We start from the raw sequence: 20,314 nt of genomic DNA, 5'->3' as shown, positions 1-20,314 counted from the left end.
GACCGCACGATTAGGTCCTTTTATGCCTGTTTGGTTAAAGGGAAAACTGACGACCTAGGAAAAGTGGGTAATAAATGGGCGGAAAAACTTAGCGTGGACGCAGGGTGGTTTAAGGTATCACTGGACCTAGGCCGTACTATATTGTGTTCATCCTCCATGCAGTCACAACATTATAAAACTTTGTATTCACTCTATCATACCCCCGCTAAGATAGCTAAATGGGGCGGGACCATGGGTACTAACTGCCCCCGCTGCAACGCTAGTGAAGCTGATAGTATTCACATATTTGCTACCTGTCCTCAACTGCATACGCTAGTCAGGGACATTGAGGGTTTTTTGGACAGATCATTGGGGATCCAAATTAAACTTAATCCAGCTCTGATAATTTTAGGTCTGGGATTGGAAGGCGCTGACACACAGCAGGAATTTCTGTTCGTGGCAATGTCAGTACACAGATTGACCTTAGCAAGGGCATGGCTTGATAAAAATCCGCCGGCATTGCAAACCTGGCTGGCTAATCTGCTGAACGCATATAATATGGAGAAGAATATTTATGCACGAAAAGTTAAAAGGGGAAGGACATTAGGCTTAAGAATATTGCAACCCATAAGTAGGTGGAAGGAGGGACGTGGGCCGCAGGTAGACCCAAGAGGGGTTTAATGTTTAATTGTGGTAAAAGTATGAAATATAAATACTGATGGTGGAAGTGTGTAATGAAATGCTTGTATATCTTGAAATAGAGCTCATTTAGCTATGAAGCATGAAGTAATAATGCTGAACAATGTATAATGTGTAAAGTGTGTGCAACATGGAAAATAATAAATATAATAAAAAAAATAAAAAAAAACTGTAGAGACTTGCCGCTATATGTATCAACAAACCATTTTGCATTTCCTAAATAGCGAATTTTAAGGAATCGCTATTTAGGAAATGCAAAACGGTATGTATGTACAAAATCGCTTTCCAATAGCGATTCCTTAGCATTCCTAATTTGAGATTAGCAAATTGTCATTCGCAAATTACCCCTTCATTTCCATGGGCCAGGAGGCCCATAGGAATGAAAGTGCAATTTGCAATTAGCAATTTGCTGATCGCAAATTAGGGATTTTTCCAAGGGTGCAGGGGTGTCTCAAGAACACCCTGCTGCACCCCTGAAAAAGACATTTGGGGGCATATGGCGCACATACATGCCCTAAGGGCATGTATGGGCGTCATATGGCACCTTTGGATTTTTTCCAAAAAGCTTTTTGATAAGAATTCGCAAATTACCACCAACTAGAAGTTGGTGGTAATTTGCTAATCCTTAATGGCATTTTTTCCATAATATTTGTTTGATACATTGCATTTAAGGAATCGCAAAATTTGCAATTCCTTAAGTGCAATCGCAAAATAAGGATTAGCAAATTTTGCTAATCCTTATTTTGCATCAAACTTGTTTGATACATTCCATTTGTCTATTTAGCATTCGCAAAGGCCGAAATTCGCAGAATTTCGGCCTTTGCGAATGCTAAATAGCTTGATACATATAGCGGTTGGTCCCATAGTTATTGCAACAGATATCTTCTTCCCTGTCCCTCTTTGTCCGTTTTTAATATATATATTGATTTTTTAATGTATATGTTTTTTAACCTAACATCTGAAAACCCTTCACTTTTATAGAACATTTGCACATTTTGCACAATCACAACTTTTGCACTATCTAGGCACTTTCTCTGCTCGGGCAATACTTGACATACATTGAATTAACCAAATATTTGCACATAGAGATATTTTGCACATACTGAATTTATTCAGGTATCAATCAATCCCAGTACTGTAGTGAATTTTTCAAATTCATAATACTTGTTAAATCGTATTTTTTAACAAATATAGTATTTATGTATGTATTTATCAATATGCAACATTTATGTCTAACTTGAATATCTTAGGATGAAATGTGACAATTTTATTCTATTTTATCATACACCTTTTAAAAAATCTATGGAGATGTATGATTTTAAATGTACTATTACAGTGTACTGTATCGATTTCAGCATTTACGCAGGCAAATAATACAATCAAGTGTGCCCCGAAAAATAGATCTATTTGGGATGATTAAAAGACAATGTTTTCACTATTTAAGCATTACATGTCTAAACATAGGAAGTGCTGCTAGTATATTTTCTATGTCTATGGTATCACATGGTAGAGGTGAAAGCATCACTAAAAAAACGGCATAAAAATAGTAAGCGGACTCCGTTTTCGCCAGTGATCAAGGATACTCTGTTATCCGAAACGTGTCTGACGAGGCTAAAAGAAATGAAGACCTGCCAAACCACGCTAACTGGTGTCTGTTTCCATTCCTCTGAAGCATCGCCGGCTGGTGTGCGAGAGACGTCTTGTGGAAAATACTTTGGAGATTGTCCCGCGGAAGTTGGTTGATTCCGCTCACGGACCCCCTCCCCCGTAAGAGGCAGCCGCCCACAACCTGCACTGGACCTCTATCCTGAAAGGATTTTCTTCAACGGCAGCCCCCGAGAGCAGTGACGGGACAAAGACTGAGCGGACGCAGACTGCAGCAGGGTCGGAGGAGCCTCCAATCTAGCGTATACGGCGGTGAGTGTCCGAGCGCTACTACAATCGGTGGGGAGGTGTGGGCAGGCACCGCGAGCCCGCACATTCGAGCAAGCAAATTGATTTAAAAGCCATTATGTCAGCGGACGGGGTCCGCGCCCGAGAAGCAGCGGCAGAAGATCTGTTTAGAAACTTGCCCAATGTAATGGCAGTAAATAATGGTGAACACAGCAACATGAACGGGAGAGTTGACGACATAGCCAAAACCCTTTTGAAACGTTTAGAAAAGTGCATGAAACTGGAGATAAACAAGTGGTGGTAAAACAAATCCTTAAGCAAATACGAAGAAGCAGGGGGGGTACTTCGCGGGCTCAGGATTCTCTTAGCCCCGAGCTACGAGGACCAGGACCCCAATATGCTAAAAGAGTGGGGCGCAAGCAATTTGGAGGCTTCTATGAACCCTGTGAGAATCTTAATCAGATATGCTGAGTCTGACAGGATCAAACTAATACAAGAAATATCTGACATCAATGAAGCACTGGGCAAATTGGAACCAAGGGAGTATATAACAAAAACACGCAAAGAAATACAGGACCGGCTGAACAAACAGGAAGAGAAAATAAAACAATGAAAGGTATATAAATTTGCCAGAGACCTAGCTGATTATGAACATGGTCGAATATACACATTTGCGCACAAATACGCTACAGCCAAAAAACTAAAATCCAACCCTATAATGGACAGTACCAAACAAAAACCGCCACAAGCAGGCTGCTCCATTGAAGCCAATTCGGAAACAAGCTCTGTAATCAACGAAACAAGTTCTGAATACAGCAACAGAAGCAGATCAGAAGAAAATGTGGAAACTAGACGGTTGAACCTCGGAGAAGAAATCGATTTTTGTAGTCGAGGGCCGGCGCAACACCCTAAGACCACGGAAACCCGCACAGCCCTCCGCAAAAGCAGAAATGCCAAAAGGCGAGAACGGCGCAACAAAATCCAATTCAAGGCCAAAAAGAAGGTATTGGCGCAAATAGCTGATACGACCAAAGAAGACAAAACAATTATAAACTTAAAATATGGAACTCACTGAAAAAGAAAAACCGATACTAAAGCTAGGTCTCTCATACTGCCCACCAAGTGACTTCAACTACGCCCAGACGAGGATTGACATTTTTAATTATATCCGCAAACTCAAACTGATAAAATTTCTTATAGTTAAGAGCGGTTTAGCAAACAAATAAACAGCAGCAACAACAGATCAATCCAAGAGAAGCAATCTACTGGTGACGGACATCCCAGTACTTCTGGCAGCCCAATCCATTTTAGTAGAAACACTGAATGGAACAGAAGAAAGTGACACAGATATGTCAACCCAACAGCAATTACAACTGGCAGCCATAACACAGACAGGGGCGGGCACCAGTCCCTTCAAAAAGAAGTCTACCTTTGTTCTACAAATGCCCAAGGATGCAATTGACATCTATCATGAGAGAATCAGTGATGACATCAAACAATTGTATTTCCATCTCAATCACAACCAACGCAAAAAATGCCACAATGAAGTAGAGTACATCAAATTTGTGGATAAACTCAGTCAAAAACCATGAGGTAATCGTTAAACCCTCAGACAAGGGTGGGAATATAGTCCTCTGGCCTCGCACGGACTACATAAAAGAAGCCCACAGACAACTCTCCGAGGCAGCATGCTACAAAGAGTCTAATATAAAAGAATATGCTGATGCAACAGAAAAACTCAGGAAACATCTACATCAATTCCAATGGGATTGCATGATTTCTAATGAGGAATTTCAATTCCTATGGAGTGAACATCCAACAATCCCCTCCATTTACTTTGTACCAAAAACCCACAAGAACATCAGCCCCATTCCCGGTCGACCAATCATCTCTGCCATTAACAGCATTGGCGAATACTTATCACAATATGTCGATTATTTTCTACAGGATCTGGTAAAAGACCTGCCAACTTATGTTAAAGACACGGGGGATTTCCTGGATAAAATCAAGGAAATCAAGAAGAATGCCAACATGAGACTTATACTACTTGACATCGAATCATTATATACATCTATTGACCATGAGGTGGGGCTCAAGGCTATCAAACATTTTCTAGAATGCAAACCAGTAGAATGTTATGAGCACAACAAGGTCATAATAAAATGTATTGAATGCTGTCTAAACAACATTTTTTTCATGTTTGGCTCACAGATGTACAAACAAATACGTGGGGTGGCAATGGGATCTTGCTTGTCCCCCAGTTATGCCTGTTTAACTGTAGACTGGTGGGAGGAGCAGATCCTCAAACAGGTACATCAGGAGCAGTACAACACACATGTCCGGCATTACTCAGATTCATAGATGATGTTTTTATTGTATGGTACGGTGATGAAGAAAGTGCTAATGCTTTCATTAACAATCCTAATGACAATATGGCCAACTTGAAATTCACATCGCACATTAGTGACAAGGAGGTGGACTTTTTAGTTGTGAAAATCTATGTAGAAGCGAGGAAAATCAACACCATGCTACACAGAAAGGCCACAGCAGGCAACTCAACGCTTCATGCATCAAGTGCTCACACCTAATCAAAAGCATACCGTAGGGTGAACTACTGAGATTAAAATGAATATGTAGCACCACGGACCAACAGGAAGTATGCACACGAGAGGCACTTAAAAGATTCAGACAGAGGGGTTACAGTACATCTACCCTCAACCAAGCCTTACCTAAAGTAACTATGAGGCCAAGAGAAACACTTTTAGCACCCACCGACACAACTGTAGAAGACATCGATGAAACCAATACATCTAGGCTCATCCTTACTTTTAACAAACAGCATCGTCAAACTCGATCTATCATTAACCGTAATTGGCCGATCATGCTAACGGATGCAGTACTAGCCCCTGACCTACCTAGTACGCCAACCATTACATTCTGTAGAGGGATGTCAATGAGATCTCAAATTGTGCGCAGCAACCCAGAAACCGTTAAAAGCAAACAAAGTACCTGGTTACAACCCAGACAAGGTTTCTATAAATGCTCATCCTGCAGGGCCTGCAAATTTGGCATTGCCACCACCAAATATAAAACTCCCTTCAATTCTAATGAGATCAAAATCCAAGACAATTTCAACTGCAAAACCGAGTACGATGTATATGTTCTGACATACACCTGTGGCCTCCGATATGTAGGCAGTACAAAACTACAGGTGCATGTCAGATTCCTGCAACACCTCAGGGCAATCGTAAACAACGATACAGCGTACCCGGTTGCCAGACACTTCAAAACAGTGCATGGAAATGATCTCAAATGCCTCCAGTACTTTGTAATTGCAGCCATCCCAGAAAACCCTAGAGGAGGCAACAGGGAAAGGGCCTTAAGACATTTAGAGTCTAAAATCATTTTAGAACTGGACAGCAAGCATCCAAAAGGGTTGAACAATACAGAAGACCTTCACAACTTTGTAGTGTAGCTCCTATTTTCCCAATAGGCTCTGCGCATTGGAATAGTACCTACAGCAGTAAAGGCCTAGGCCAGACGTTAACTAGGTCTACTACTGTCGATACTAGACTTAATTTTTGGGTTTGCCAGCTAAGCTCAGAGTTCGCTAGAAACTTTCTCGAATGTTCAAGGAAGGATGAACTCCCCTGATTAGACAAGAAGGGATTTAGTTTCTGACAACCATAGAACATGACAACTTTGCTCTCCCCTAATCAAGAGTCAATCTCGAGAGTCGTGTGAGCACAAGGCAATTATTTTACTCAGTCAGTACGTGCATTCTTAGTCTCATCAGAATGTAGAGAAAAGGAAGAGACGGGCGTGTTCAATAAAAGATGTTATTTATTGATCAGTCTCTTTTCTCGTACAAGAGAAATGGATCGATATTATTGCAATACTTATAGTTAAGTAAAGTGCATACATTAGAAGCAATAGTATAAAATAATACTGTAAAAACATTGATATGGTTTCTGAGCCATATGATGTTTAAAATGATTAAAATATATTTACATACACATATACATTTGACTAAACGTACTCAACTGGTGTTTCTAAATACGCCTACCCCGTGTACCTGACCTAAGTCTAATGCGTGGGCGGGAATAGAAAGTTACAGTTTAAGTTAAGTTTGTTTTTGCCAAGTGAATAACTAAAGAATTCTCTAGGAGGGGTTATTCAGTTCTGTACCTGGAATTTAGGATGAATGAGGAATGGTATCTCTTTCTCTGCTCTCGATATTCCAGGCTGCCTGCGAGGGCTGCCCAGAAGCGCCGGTGCTGGGTCTCTCGGCTTGAGATAGCAGCGCGTCTCTCAGCGCGTCAGGAAGGCGGGGCTGCTGCCTGCGGGGTCTGCTTCTGCTCTCGGCTTCGGCAAGTATGGCTGCTCCGTCTTGTCACCACGCGTGTGTTTGCATAGGGCAAGGTCGGCAATATTTATACCTTAAAGGTGCCGAGATTGACGTAAGGATGGACATAGGTACGTCAATAAAGATGTCATACGACTTGCTCGTTAGCACATTCTTTACTAAAGTTCTCTGTGAAATCAAAACAATGGCCGCACGGATTATCCAGGTTGTCATAGGTTTGATTTGTTATGAGAACGTCGTATGCCTTATCAGGGGCTGGAGGAATGTCGCTTGTCTAATTAGATCTCAAGCGTTATGACCTAATCAGATAACACGTTCCTGTGCCGTAGTGTGACTGCGTCAGATAACGGTATCTGCATCATGGGGGTTTTCTTGCCTCATGGGCTGACTGTTAGTTAACTAGCTAGTAAGTTTAACCAGAATAGGGTCAGGAATAGGGGGATCGAATCAGAACCTATAGAAATACACGACACCCACTCCACGCTAACTATGGTCATATCTACTAATCTATGCATAGTATAACATAGTACAACATACTATAGAGTATAGTGTATACCTTACCACCCCAAAATACATAAATGCATTTCGAAATTTTCAAATATACTGAAAAATTGCAGTCATATATATTGTATGCACTTAAGCTATGAATTAAATGCAAAAGTAAACACGCATTGTTATGTATTATTGCTTGTTGGTATATGAGAAATACACATGAAATGGCTCTTAATATGGCTATACAGAAAAAAAGTCGAAACCATTTCATCACATAAAATCTATTGCGAACATACCAGCGGGCAGCTAAAGTCTATAAAGTCTATAAAGTATCTAAAATAGAAATCTTAGTTCTCTAGGAATAGTCTCTTACTTTAAGCAGAAAATCAGTGTCCCGGGAAAAAATATATAGAAAAATATTTTAGGGGCTTGCTGAAAAAAGTTGCTGTCCGTGAACTGGATTGTAATTGTTCATGTGACTTTATTTTTAAAGTTGAAGGCCGAATTCAGGGAACGCCGTGTGCGAGTTTACTCAAAAGTCTCTATTTCTGTTCCGGAGAGAACATCATATCATTCAGGCTTTCGAAAAAACTGTCAACAGCTTCATGGGAAAGTTCCTCTAAGTCGGAAATAGGGGTAACCATGCATTCATGCGCATGATTGTCTCCATTGACATTCTGATTTGCATTGCTGACAGAAGGTCGTACCTGTTCGATGCTGCTTTCATCTTGAACTTCACTACTCTTCAATCGCAGTGGTGAAGATTCCAGGAATGCCGTCATCAGAATTGGCAGCCTTTGAGGGCAGCACAGTGCGTGAACCTTGGTAGGAACCAACAGTGTATCTGCATCCACCGGCGCATCCGATTGTAGCGTCAGACAGGTGTCTAACACGCATTCTTCTCCGCATAGCAGACACCTTAGTACAGGTAAAACACACCTTTGCCACATTGGTCGAAATGATAGAAACCAAGTCATGTTTAGGTCTCTAAGCCGGGAGAGTCCCAGGATTTTTGATATCCGGTCCCGGTATCCAATGGCTAGGATCGTATCTTCCATTGTCGCGAGAGTTTGATCTGTGACATGGGTTGCCATAACGAAAAATAAGGACTAGGAATAGGATTCCTGCAATTAGTCCCAGGATCAAGGGAAGTCCGCCAAAAATCGAATGGACGAAATCTGGAAAAATACCCAGTATGGCTTTGAATGGTGTTAATGCCATCGAAAATACTGTCTTAAATACCTTTGAGACCCCAGTGGTATCAGAAATATTTAAGATTTCGCTCAGGATTTCCGCGAAATGTACGGGGGAATTAGTTGATAATAATGTATGTATCTCTGCAGTCGTCCTTGCGACTTGTAGATCATACGTTTCTTTAGATGACGTGAGCCTTGTAGGCGTCTGAAGAAGCACTGTTTTCATTCTGCTTAAAGTGTCTATTCGAATAGAAGTAATTTTCAGACCGGGCCATGCCCTTGCCTCCCTGTCTGGAAAGGAGCTGGGAAACAAAGAACGTCCACAGCACTTGACCTTCGCCGTCGTAGTGACGAGATAAGGAGTCCCGGGCATAAGACTACAGCATCTGCGGTCTACAATAAGAATGTAACTCCCATTATAGAGTCTTTGAAAGAATGGTTCTATTTCAGTTGCAGGTGCGCCTTGCTGGTGACATGAAAGGTTGTATGAATTCCCTTCACAGGCTCCGTGCAAACTAATACCGTTACACAGAAGCGTGCCGCTTAGTGACATAGCACAATTGTTGCCACTAAGAAACACTTTCTGTCCTTTGTTACTGACACATGCATGTGAATAGGGCAGGTTCCATGTTGTTTTAAGGTACCCCTTTCCCAATTTCTCGTACATGCCAGCCTGTATATATTTTTGGCAGTATTGAAACCTGAAGGTTGAGATTGGAATATTTATGATTCCGTGGATTATCCATTCACTGACAGGTCGTTCTGACATTGTCAACGGTAATCTTTCTAGTTTTTCAATGCTCAAGATTGTATAATCAGCACCCTTCTGCGCCATACCGATCTGTCTATCAGTAAGGTTAAAGATTTGAAATAGTGACGTTGTGTTGATTAAACGCCAAGGCACATAGCCTGAACGCAGATTTTGTAACGTCCAGCCAAGCTGTACAATAGAACGCAATTGTGACTGACCATGTTGTAATAACAGTAAGTCTTGCGATAATATATCGATTGCTGAAGACACAATGCTGTCCAATGAAAAAATTCTGGAGGACAGAGTCATTAACCCATTGTCCACTACAGAAAGTGATTTTTCCAAATTAATACGGTCAATTTCCCGTATTCTTTCTGCTGTTTCAATTTGAGTAACCTTCCAGGCCTCATTGTATGCTGCATATACAGAGGCTGCTATGAAACGCTTTTGACGCTGTTTGCGTGGTCCCATTATGAAATCACGCAAGTCAGCACCATCAGTAAGTAAAGTTAGGTGTTGCTTAATTTCAGGCAGTGTGGAAGTTTGTAGCCATTGAAGGCATAATTTGCCCACACTGTAGGTTGTTATTATCCCTGGGTGATGTCTTTGGGGATATCTAGGGTCTGGCCTGTTCATTTTGAAACCCTGTGTTTTATTCAGGAATCTATCTTGACAGTTATTTGTATCTGTGGGCCAGATCAACCATTGTTTCCAATCAGGATGTGTTCTGTTTTGGTTAAGTATATGGTTTATGTCTATTTCTTCATCTGTTTCAGAGTTATTGCTAAACATTATTGGCTTTGGAATAGACAGGTTATTTAAATCTTTGATTTTGGCTAAGCCAAGACAGGTGGTTTGTTGAACGGTGTCATTTAAAAATATCATTTGTTCTGGGATCATGCAGGCTCTAAACAAAGCTTCTATACCCTGTACTTGCCATTCTTTTGTACCCCAAACACTTTTCAAATCAACATTTTTGTCCCAATAATCAAATCCAAAAGTATTCATTTTTTCAAAGAAAGAATCTGAATATATCAATTTTGTGTTGGTTATCATGGTTTTCATCCCTGTCTTGTTTGACAATTTGTAATAAAATGTTTCAGCATTAGTTATGTTAAAACCTGAAAAATATGAATATTTGCCATACACGGTTCTAGAGCTCCCTTTTGGAGGTGTAGCACAATGTTCCCATTGATTAAAATTTAAAACATTTCTAGGTTGTGCAGATTTATGCAAGAAATGGTTACCATAATGGTTATAGCAGTACATGCTGTCATAATTTGTAGAACCCTGCAAATAATCATGTTTTGTAAATTTAGCAGACATTACTAAGTCAGACATCATATTGTTTATACTTTCAAAGTCCCAATCATCAGCAAATGAGTTTGGTTTAGCAAAGTCACTCAAGGAGATCTTGATTTGGTGTGGATATTTCAGGATCTCGACCGGACCATAAATTTCATAGTCAGTGTTGTCCCAGGCTACCCCACCAGATATTGGAATTGCTGTGAAGTTGGCTGAAGAAAGTTCTGAAGAAAGTTCTCTTTTCTCGACGTGTGAAGATGTGTGTGGTTTGAGGACCAAGTTGATGTTCTGACTTGCTGTGTCCATTTTAGCATATTTTCCCTCAATGAAGCGTCCCAAGGTAAATACCATGATGAGCCAAAGTATGAGGATAAATGCACCAAAACCCACCCAAAATTCAATCCATGGAGAAACTAGATATGTTTCTTTCAGTTGTTTCAAAAGTTCCTTAGCTTTGTCTTTAAAGGATTTTGATGATGGCTGTGTCTTTTGTTCGCTGAAGCCTTCAGAGGAATCATCGAAGTTGATGAAGTAACCGGATGCAGTTCTGTCAATTGTTCCAATTGGTTCAGGATTTTTGTTTCTCGCATTTTCACTTGGTACTTCTGTATAGATTGGTGTGTCTCTGCTAAATGTCTTTATTTGGGTTTTCAGAGGTCTAAGTTCTATTGCATTGTTGCATAGTCCTTGTTGTTCTTCTGTAGGCGTTTCGAATGTGATGAGCCTCTTTGATAGGACCTCTGTACTGGTAGCAAACCTTGGTGTTCTGCTACTTATTGGGAGTCCACTTGGCCTACTGTTGGTTATCGGCCACATGTTGTGGTTTTACCAGGTCGATGGATACAACTCGGTTCTCCTTTTTTCCAGCAAGTGGCGGTAGTACAACTGATCTTGTCCCGTTGACAGACAATACAGGAACTGCTTTTCTGTAAGAAGGCCCAAATTCCTTCTTTACCGCGATCTTCTCCCTGACTAGATCCCCGACTTTTGGAATCCAGACAGGTCTTGCTGGGACAGGTGGTGATTCTTCAGTGGTCGTTGGCTGTTCTTTCAACTGTATGTTGCTCAGGTCTTTTCTTGTTTTGTTTAAGTCCTGCAAAATAGCCAAACGGTCTTTGACATCAAAGCTTTTTTTCTGTTACCACTGAAGTCTGACTATCAAGGTCAGAGATCAACATCCTAGTTCCGAATAATAATTCGTACGGACTGAATCCCTTCAGAGAATTTCTTGGCAAGTTATTTAGACTACGTTGGACACTTATTAGATGTTTGACCCACCCAGCTCCCGAACCTAATATCCTTTCTATTATAGATTGCTTTCTGTCTTGGTTTTTTCTTTACACCATCCCATACACTCAGGAAGGAAGTGAGAAGATTCCCGCTGGGCTGTGCTCATTTGGCCATTCTTTCCCCCCCCAGGCTGGATTGCCTGAGAAAAGGAAAAAAAAAATGGTCGAACGTAGCATGCTCTTAGCGTATATGCCAATTAGACTCGCAAATCTTGTATAACAGTCCGGACGTCAGCCGAGTGCTGTGGATCTACATTATAAGTGGGAACTAGCCTGTATATGTTAATCGCAAGCCATTCTTTTTAGTGGTGATGTTATCTGCCTTGATACGACGAGGTATTAAACTGCTTCTCTCCCCACTGCGATCTCTGTTGCAGTTTGGGCAGTTTTTTACAAACATGGTGTAGTGCAGGCTCATGCCTGGCCACCAGTACCGTGATTGTAATTCTTCCAGAGAATCTTTTAATTTAAGGTGTCTGAGACCCTCGCCCATGTGTGCATCTGCGATTAACAAGTTTCTCCTGTCCATGTTTGGAATCACTCTATCCCCCACTCCAGGGATTCGAGCAAAAGGAATGGAGTTTGCATCTATGATGTATGTGTAATTGAGTGGATAGTTGATCGGTAACGCCGAGCAGTCGCCTTTTGATGACGTTTTTACTGCCAGCAATGTTTCGCCGTCAATGTATTTTAATGTACGCTTTTTTCGATCTACGGGAGCCGGTTTACTGGCTGCCGCTGCGGCTGTTTCAGCCAATGAATTCCCTACAACGTGAACGCCATCACGCTGATGACTCAGTGAGTGTGTCACGTGAGTCTTTGGTAGTTCTTTTTTCAAAAGAGCTACCTGTTCCCAGAGCAATCTCTGCTTTATTGGTGCATCTGTGTCATCTTTGTAACCGTTCTGAATCCATGTCTGCAAATCCTTGTTATATGCTTTGACGCAGAAATATGAATCTGACACTATAAGTGTCGGGAATTCGCGATCCGCATTATCTAGCGCCATTTTCAAAGCTATTATTTCAGTTTGTAGTTCTGAATTAGTTTCTACTGAGTGTGATTTTGTTAATAGAGGTCTTAGTTTACCTCCGTGCCACACTTCTTTTGTAATCTCACATGTGGGATTGTATGCATGCTCTCCCCAAACGGAGGGTTGAGCATGTCCGTCTGTATAGATTACACAGGCGTAATGTCGTAGAGGCAGAATGTCGATTGGCAGAGGATACGTTTTTTCATATTTTAGATTTTTTAATTCTTCTAGTTCTGGATCAAAGAAGTAATATACTTTGTCCGTTGTGATTGAATTTACCCATTGTAACCATTCTGGATCCAATGTTGTTGTTGGTAAATTACACGGTGTTGTTAATGCCTCAAAGGCTGATTCTGCTGTTCTGACTGTGATATGTCTACCGTCAGCTATGTCTTTTTCTCTAGCTATTGCGGTTTGAACTGCTTGAACAATTTTTCCTTTGTTGTTGAATCTCTGTTCAGCTTTTGTGTACAAATGTGATTTGAATGCAATTGGTACCTTATCTCCCTCATTAGAGGTTAGGTATGTGAATCCGCATCTCCCTGGGATGACTCGGATCACAAGGTTGCGTGTATTATCACGGGTTTCTAATTTTGTTTTAATTAGCATGTCTGTTTGTAAGGATCTCAAAATTTCTGTGTGTGCTTGAGTCCAACTGGATCTTTTAAAGTCTGGTTTAATTAGATCGTAAAGGGGTTTGACCCTTTCTGCGTAATTTGCAATATATGTTCTTCCGAAATTTAGGAAGCCTAGAATTGACTGTAGGTTTTTTAGTGTTTTAGGAGCTTGGATTACGGCACATTTCTCTAGGAAATTGTCTGCCAGGCTTTTGCCTTCACTTGATAACTCATATCCTAAGAATAGGACCGTCAGATGGGCAATTCTGGACTTTTTGAAGTTGAATTTGTAACCCTCTGCAGCGAAACCAAGTATTATGGTGTTCACTCTTTTCAAGTGAGTCTCCAAGTCATCATCTGTTAAGTAAATGTCATCGACATAAGATAATGCTTCATCATCATATAGTTGTAGTAATTCTGTTACTCTCGCTGAGAATACCCCCGGGCTATTCTTGTACCCCTGGGCTAACCGACAGAATTGTTTTTGAGTGCCATTTACTGAAAATGCAGTTAAATATCTGCTCTCCGGTGCTATGTGTTGACAAAAGAATCCATTGGAGATGTCCAAGGTTGTTTTGTATTTTTTGCGCACTATGTTATTCATTAGTGCAGCACTGTGTGAGTTTTGCACTGCAAAAGTTTTGCAACATGTGTTAAGGTGTCGGTAATCCAAAACTAGACGATATGAATTGTCTGGTTTGGAGACCGGAAACAAAGGATTGTTCATTTGTGAGGTGCAAGTTTCAATCACCCCCTGGTATTCTAGCTGATCTAGTATTTCATTTACTTGTTTTTTAGCTTCTTGCTTAATTGGGTACTGCCTTTGTGCAGTAGGTTGTGATTTTAACTGGACTTTGTGAGGAGGAGAATCCTCATCCCATCCTACATGATTTTTATATAAAGCAGGTGCTAAGGCCACTGCCCACTTTCTAGCAAGTGTATATTTTTTATGAATCGGTATTTGATTCGAGAAGGCAGGCATAATTACTTCTTCGCCATGAGGGCACTCCCTGACAAACTCCGGTGGCCAGTCTTTTTCAGCTAGAAGGATGTCATAGCCCTTGGATAGGTTATCCCAAAATAGTCCCCTTATTTTCCTAGTCTTATCTCCCTCTATACGTAATGTTATCTCGTATATTTTGTGGGGCTTGCTAACTCTGGTGTCTGCAGTTTCCACTTGAAGGTATTCATTCGTGTCCACTGTCTCCAGATGATTCATAAGGACTTTGCGAGCTATGCTCACCTCTGCTGCGCTGTCTAGCATTGTCTGAGCCCATTCTCCGTTTTTCAGTTGTGTCCTCAGTATTCTCGGCATTGTTAACTACCTTGATACTGGCTACCTTCTTTTTTGGAAATTGTGATTTCTTTTTCAGTTGAGCAGGTTCCTTGTCTTTGGACTTGGCGTGCTCTTCTGATCGTCCTCTTCTTTCCGATTTCTGCGAGGAATTCTGAAAAGATTGAGAGGGACGTGTATCAATGTCTTGATATCTATCAGGTTTTTTAATATTATCCCTATTTCTAAGGTTATATCTATTCCCAGAGGGTTCACTCTGAGGTGACCTTTGTCTCGGGTTTGGAGATTTCTCTCTTCGCCTAGGAGACCTTCCTCTGGACTGGAATTTCTTTTCTTTAGGATTGGATTGTTTATTTCCATCCCAGTTCTTTTTTGGTGAATTACTATTAAAAAATATTTTTTCTGGACTTGTAGTCAGTTGCGGTTTTACTGGTATTCCACCTAGACTATCTCTGCCTAGTTCTTCATAGGATTTTTCTATGATTCTGGCAATTTCAGCTGGTTGGTCTGCTATATCTGTCTCTCTTAACCTCTGGCGGATCGCCACGTTTGCTGCTTCACCTTTTATGTTGGCTAGTAATATAGCCGAGACTTGCTTGAAGTCTTTCAGTAATTTCATACCAAGAGTTAAAGCAGGTTCTGGACCGTATTCATCTTGAATTTGTTTTAGCACATCTGGTATTACCGAAATGGATGGAACACCGTGCGTTTTTGTGTAGATTGAAGCAAAGACTGTACCCCAAGTGTCACAGTCCTCAATGTGTGGTGCGATTCCCATTGGGAGACATATAGTCAGAATCCTGTGTTTTTCCAGCGGGGTGGTGTCAGGAAACACCGCCTCTATTTGGGTAATTTTCTGTGCCAACCAGAATGGTATTTGTTCCCGTTTAGCTGGAACTTTACCTAGGCAGGATTGGATGTTCTGTGGTGTAATTTTATTTGTGTTCCCCTGGTGAGGGGTCAGCTGTGGAAGTTTAATCGCTGGCTGAATTGTTGAAGTCCGCATTACATACTGAACTAATTGTCTGTGAATTTTTAGTAGTTGTTTTAGCTGTATTAACAGCTCTGCTGCAGGCATTCTTTCGATGTCTGGATGTGGTGTGTATCCGGCTAGGACCGGCCACGTTGCTCCTGGTCTTCCTAAAGGACCGAGCCTTGTAATGTGATTGTTATGTATTAGGGCGCCATCAAATAAGAGCAAATGCTCTTGGAATTTGAGTGGTACTTCCACCTCCTCGAAAGGAGTGTACTCATTAGGAGGTTCCTCTACTTTGTAATAGTGGAAGTACTTTGTTACAGCATTTGCTGCTGGAAAATGTATCCATGTATAGTATACCTCTGTCTGCCGATATTCGTGTGCCTCGATTACGAATATGACTGTACCACCTCTAGGTGTCAGTCCATTTTCTATAAGTTTTAGAGTTATAGCTCTCCTTTTGGCGACCTGGATGAGTATTATATCCGGGTCTGCATCGAGTGCTGTAGTATCAGCTGCTGCTATTTCAGTAGCTAATCTAATTGCCTCTCTTTCTCCATCACTGTCTCCCATTTTATTGACAGGATGGTATTATTTTTATTTGCAGATCAGGTTTCTTTATGGAAACAGAGATTAGATGCACAATATTTTGGAACTGTTTATCCTTCAACGTTGACTAGACCAAGAACCATACATAGGAGTTCCCTCCTGCGAGGTTTTGGAGGATATTATAACCTTTCACCCACTCCAGACGTCTTTGGAGTATTTGGGAAAAGGGGTCTGAGTGAGAAAGCACGACTGAGTTACTCTAAATGTCTTACGTTAGTTTTATCGCCCTTTCCAAACGCGTTGGGCGCCATGTAGTGTAGCTCCTATTTTCCCAATAGGCTCTGCGCATTGGAATAGTACCTACAGCAGTAAAGGCCTAGGCCAGACGTTAACTAGGTCTACTACTGTCGATACTAGACTTAATTTTTGGGTTTGCCAGCTAAGCTCAGAGTTCGCTAGAAACTTTCTCGAATGTTCAAGGAAGGATGAACTCCCCTGATTAGACAAGAAGGGATTTAGTTTCTGACAACCATAGAACATGACAACTTTGCTCTCCCCTAATCAAGAGTCAATCTCGAGAGTCGTGTGAGCACAAGGCAATTATTTTACTCAGTCAGTACGTGCATTCTTAGTCTCATCAGAATGTAGAGAAAAGGAAGAGACGGGCGTGTTCAATAAAAGATGTTATTTATTGATCAGTCTCTTTTCTCGTACAAGAGAAATGGATCGATATTATTGCAATACTTATAGTTAAGTAAAGTGCATACATTAGAAGCAATAGTATAAAATAATACTGTAAAAACATTGATATGGTTTCTGAGCCATATGATGTTTAAAATGATTAAAATATATTTACATACACATATACATTTGACTAAACGTACTCAACTGGTGTTTCTAAATACGCCTACCCCGTGTACCTGACCTAAGTCTAATGCGTGGGCGGGAATAGAAAGTTACAGTTTAAGTTAAGTTTGTTTTTGCCAAGTGAATAACTAAAGAATTCTCTAGGAGGGGTTATTCAGTTCTGTACCTGGAATTTAGGATGAATGAGGAATGGTATCTCTTTCTCTGCTCTCGATATTCCAGGCTGCCTGCGAGGGCTGCCCAGAAGCGCCGGTGCTGGGTCTCTCGGCTTGAGATAGCAGCGCGTCTCTCAGCGCGTCAGGAAGGCGGGGCTGCTGCCTGCGGGGTCTGCTTCTGCTCTCGGCTTCGGCAAGTATGGCTGCTCCGTCTTGTCACCACGCGTGTGTTTGCATAGGGCAAGGTCGGCAATATTTATACCTTAAAGGTGCCGAGATTGACGTAAGGATGGACATAGGTACGTCAATAAAGATGTCATACGACTTGCTCGTTAGCACATTCTTTACTAAAGTTCTCTGTGAAATCAAAACAATGGCCGCACGGATTATCCAGGTTGTCATAGGTTTGATTTGTTATGAGAACGTCGTATGCCTTATCAGGGGCTGGAGGAATGTCGCTTGTCTAATTAGATCTCAAGCGTTATGACCTAATCAGATAACACGTTCCTGTGCCGTAGTGTGACTGCGTCAGATAACGGTATCTGCATCATGGGGGTTTTCTTGCCTCATGGGCTGACTGTTAGTTAACTAGCTAGTAAGTTTAACCAGAATAGGGTCAGGAATAGGGGGATCGAATCAGAACCTATAGAAATACACGACAACTTCTTATAAAGCCATTATCCAGTACAACATATGAACTAAAACTGTAGAGACTTGATCCTATAGTTATTGCAACAGATATCTTCTTCCCTGTCCCTCATTGTCCGTTTTTAATATATATATAGATTTTTTGATATGTTTTTTAACCTAACATATGAAAACCCTTCACTTTTATAGAACATTTGCACATTTTGCACAATCACAACTTTTGCACTATCTAGGCACTTTCTCTGCTCGGGCAATACTTGACATGCATTGAATTAACCAATTATTTGCACCTAGCAATATTTTGCACATACTGAATTTATTCAGGTATCAATCAATCCCAGTACTGTAGTGAATTTTTCAAATTCATAATACTTGTTAAATCGCATTTTTTAACAAATATAGTATTTATGTATGTATTTATCAATATGCAACATTTATGTCTAACTTGAATATCTTAGGATGAAATGTGACAATTTTATTCTATTTTATCATACACCTTTTAAAAAATCTATGGAGATGTATGATTTTAAATGTACTATTACAGTGTACTGTATGGATTTCAGCATTTACGCAGGCAAATAATACAATCAAGTGCTCCCCGAAAAATAGATCTATTTGGGATGATTAAAAGACAATGTTTTCACTATTTAAGCATTACATGTCTAAACATAAGAAGTGCTGCTAGTATATTTTCTATGTCTATGGTATCACATGGTAGAGGTGAAAGCATCACTAAAAAAACAGCATAAAAATAGTAAGGAAACTGCGTTTCCGCCAGTGATCAAGGATCCTCTGTTATCCGAAACGTGTCTGACGAGGCTAAAATAAATGAAGACCTGTCAAACCACGCAAACTGGTGTCAGTTTCCATTCCTCTGAAGTATCGCCGACTGGTGTGAGAGAGACGTCTTGTGGAAAATACTTTTTGGACATGTGTATATATATATGTGTGTGTATATATATATATATATATATATATATATATATATATATATATATGTATGTATATATATGTATATGTATATATATATATATGTATATGTATATATATATATATATATGTATATATATATATATATATATATATATATATATATATATATATATATATATATATATATATATATATATATATCCAAAACAACACAGGAAGCCCATTTGAAGCAGATCCACACGAAGTTGAAATAGGCACATTTCTTTATTTGCATCCATTTCACAGCTCGATCCCCAAGCTGCTCCGGGCACCACCTTCTTACATGAGAGCCTAACGCGTTTCAGGAATTACCCTTTCATCAGAGGCAAGGTTCGAAAGTTCTGAGAAACAGTCTCTGGTCGTACACCTCTTCAAATACAAATCACCTGCCAAGTGGGTGTGGCCAATCTTGCACTGCATTCTGTGCCTTGTAGTGTACTAACCCTCTTCCCACAGTGGGGCTGCTTCTCTGAGTTCTCAATAACCACTATTGTTCCCCCAGTGGGGTGAAGGGCAGCGCTGGGAGCCTTCAGAGATCGCTTTGTAGCTGCAAAATCGTGCCAAAGCAGCGCCACCTGCAAGGCGCCAGTCTTTACTTCGTTCCGTGGCAAACTCCAGAAGTGAAGCCTGCCTTGGACCCTGGTCACAGGTGGGGTCCGCCTCTCGACCGAGCAGCAGCCGAGCAGCATATATATGTGTATATGTGTGTGTATATATATATATGTGTATATATATGTGTGTGTATATATGTATATATATATGTGTGTGTGTATATGTGTAGGTATATATGTGTATATATATATATATATGTGTGTGTATATATGTATATATATGTGTGTGTATATATGTATATATATGTGTGTGGAGGGCGTGGCTTAGCAAGCCACGATGGCGGCTGTGTCTTGCTGAGGCTCCGCGATCGGGCTAGCATCTTGCCCAGTTCCCGTGATCGCTGGGAGCCTCAACCTGCCCGAATCAACGCTCGGGATGCCCCCGCACACTGGGGCACCCCCCGAGTGACCAGCAATTACAACGGGCGGACAACACTAGCCGAGCTGTATCCTGCCGGGCCCGAGGGACGCCGTCCCTGGAAAATGGCGGGCGCTACCTGAACCTGCAGATCTGTGAGCCACCGAGACCCGACTCCCTGGACGGCGGTACCTGACGACGCGACCAGCGGCGGCCACAGAGGAACCTGTAAGAGGGACGACGTTGACCCACGGAGGGGCTTGTCGC

General features: G+C 41.1%; 1 protein-coding gene across 5 annotated transcripts in view; it reads left to right on the top strand.

The window, feature by feature from the left end:
* TEDC2 (tubulin epsilon and delta complex 2) overlaps window positions 1–20,314 on the top strand; it is a 332,149-nt gene that overhangs the window by 251,224 nt on the left and 60,611 nt on the right. The window lies entirely within an intron of this gene.

This window comes from Lissotriton helveticus, chromosome 10 (genome assembly GCF_964261635.1).
Source record: "Lissotriton helveticus chromosome 10, aLisHel1.1, whole genome shotgun sequence".
Classification (NCBI taxonomy): domain Eukaryota; kingdom Metazoa; phylum Chordata; class Amphibia; order Caudata; family Salamandridae; genus Lissotriton; species Lissotriton helveticus.
Note: the sequence above shows the minus strand (reverse complement) of the source record. Positions and strands in the feature narration are given on the sequence as shown.